Here is a 2,515-nt window from a genome sequence, read left to right as displayed (position 1 = left end):
CTTATGAGCACAGGAATTTTAAAATGATGTGTTTGTGTATATGGGTATATGCTTATGACCACAGTGGCCTGTGGAGTCTGGGAACAGGCACCAGATCCCCCTGGAGCTTAAGTTAAGGGATGTTGTAAGCCACCTAATGTGGATGCTGGGAACTAAACTCGGGTCCTCTGCAGAGCATCAAAGGCTCTTAACCACAGGGTTCACATTGTAGCTCAGGCTGGCCTAGAACTTACCATGTAGCCCAGGCTGCCCATGAATTCCACAGTCATCCTGCCTCAGCCTTCTTAGTGTTGGGATTACAGGTATAAGCCACCATCCTTGGCTGATCTATGGCTTTCTTGGAATTGCTTTGATGAATAAATTCAGTCATTTATCCTGTTGAGTTTCCCATAATTTAAACTTCATTGTTCAAATCTCTCTGGTATCATTTAATGTCTTATTGGTGCTTCTTAGTAATCAGTCATTTGATTTAGAGCAGAACCATCAAGGGGATGTTTAGTACCTTGTATTATCAGGGTTCTCTGAGGAACAGAACTGAAAGGATGAAAACACACAGAGACACACACAGGGCTTGGGGTACATTGTGTGTGTGTGTGGTCAGTGTGGCCTGGTCCAAGTGCTGGGATTACAGGTATGTGCCCCCATACTTGGCTATGTTTATTTAATTTCACTTGGTATACATTTAAGTTGAATAGACAGATTTGATTTACATTTGCTTTTTGAGATAAAGCCAGACACTTGATCAGACTGGAAGATTTTTTGGTTGTCTTGTTTGGCAAGTCTTCCCCATGAATGATAATAGATCTAGCTGTCCCTTTCTATGATATTTAATAGTCATTGCTGATAATTGTCTAAGTGAACCTCGCCAGCTCTTCAGCATATGCATTCAGAGATGACGTTGTCTGTAAGCTTATGCCGGTGCTTAACTGATTTCAAGCATCAAGGGTAAAATAAACAGAGTTTATTTTGAAATCACCATCAGCTCATTAAAAACAACTGATAGAACAGTTAAAATAGCTATCTTCATCCTTTTCTCTTTCCTTCTCTGTCTTTCATTACTACCCTGGTAGGTTATAGCTTGCTTTCTTCCACTTCCAGTTAATAGAAAGATTACTCATGTAATTGGACTTCCTTGGTTGTTTCCCTAATAATGTTATAAGAAATGTTCCCTTAGAAGCTGTGTGTAATACTGGCATTCTGAAGGCTGAGGCAGGAGGATGCTGAATTCATACAGCCTGGGCTATATAATAAGACCAAGTGTGTAAAGCAAATCGGACCTTGATTTGGAGCCCTCCAAAGGTTCCTCTTATAAAAGAAAAGCATTCTGGGAAACTGGTTCATCTAGAGGATGCAACTTTTATCCCCTCTTCCTTTAAAACAAAAATGTCTCAAAGATTTTTGGCTTGTTTTCTTTTTGTCAAATAGATTTTCTCCTCAGAAAGTGAATCCCGACTGAAACATCTGTTGCAGAGAGCCCCAGATTATTGCCCAGAAACAATGGTAAGTCTTTCGGATCCGCGGAAGCTTTGCACACACAGAGGCATCTCAGGAGTTACTTTCAGATTCATCAAACTTCTTCTGTGTGCTTGGAGTGTGTGATCACAATAAAAACTTAAACCTAACTTTTTAAAAATCTTTTTACAAATTGGTAAATAAGTTAGTGTCTTTCACCTTTTAGCTTCTATTTTAAGGCCTATGTATATGAATAGTCTTAAATATAATGTATTTAAATTTCACTGTAGTATTTCATCTAGAATTTAGAATTTTATCACTGATTTGACTAACTTTATGAAGACTATAATAACTAAATCTTACATTTATTTGGATTTGGAAAGTTGAACTTGAGATGAGGGAAAATATGTGGCTTATTTCTTTCTAACGCTCCATTTCTGGCACATTGTTATTGATACTCTGCTTGAAGTCCAAATCAGGAAGTCTGACGTGTCTCCGGAATTTGGGTGGGTTTCATTGTTTGGAATGTGTGTGGGCCAGGTCCAGAGAGCCCGGGTGTGCATAAGAGAACTTCTTCAGATACAGTGGCCTCTGTTGTATGGAAGGAGGAAGAGGACGATGGTGCTCAAACAGTTCTGACTTCTTTTCCTTAAGTTGCCCATCAGACACTTTCTGTGCACTTGGAAAAAGTAATGTTAGTAAATAACCTGAGTACCTTGGCTCACTCTTAGAACTTTTAAGTGGGAAAAAGAGAAAAGAATATGCAGTAGTTCTCATTCTCAGCTTACTTATTTTTCATATTTTGTGTGTGTGCGTGCATGTGCATATGCATGTGTGTGCACCATGGCTGGTGGTGCATTGAGATTAGACTGTAGTGTGTGCAGGAGCTTCCACTATGGGGGTTCAAGGGGCCCAGGAATTTATCATGTGGAAATTATCATGCATAGAAGCTAGTTATTTGCATAAAAACATTTAGTCATTACAATTTCAGGTTGAAATTTGGAGTTGCATGAATTCATCTTTGCCAGGTAAGCAAACTTATTCCATGAATGTAAAATCTGCA

At 39.0% G+C, this 2,515-nt stretch overlaps 1 long non-coding RNA gene across 1 annotated transcript in view; it reads left to right on the top strand.

The window, feature by feature from the left end:
* The window catches only part of LOC114633386, an 18,102-nt gene extending 15,620 nt beyond the window's left edge, over positions 1-2,482 (top strand). Inside the window, exons 3-4 of the long non-coding RNA XR_003713198.1 lie at positions 1,426-1,500; positions 2,444-2,482. This is a non-coding gene — a long non-coding RNA (uncharacterized LOC114633386). The remainder of the gene's footprint in view (positions 1-1,425; positions 1,501-2,443) is intronic.
* The last annotated feature ends 33 nt before the right edge of the window (positions 2,483-2,515 follow it).

Source organism: Grammomys surdaster, unplaced genomic scaffold (assembly GCF_004785775.1).
Source record: "Grammomys surdaster isolate TR1022 unplaced genomic scaffold, NIH_TR_1.0 597, whole genome shotgun sequence".
Taxonomy (NCBI): Eukaryota; Metazoa; Chordata; class Mammalia; order Rodentia; family Muridae; genus Grammomys; species Grammomys surdaster.
Note: the sequence above shows the minus strand (reverse complement) of the source record. Positions and strands in the feature narration are given on the sequence as shown.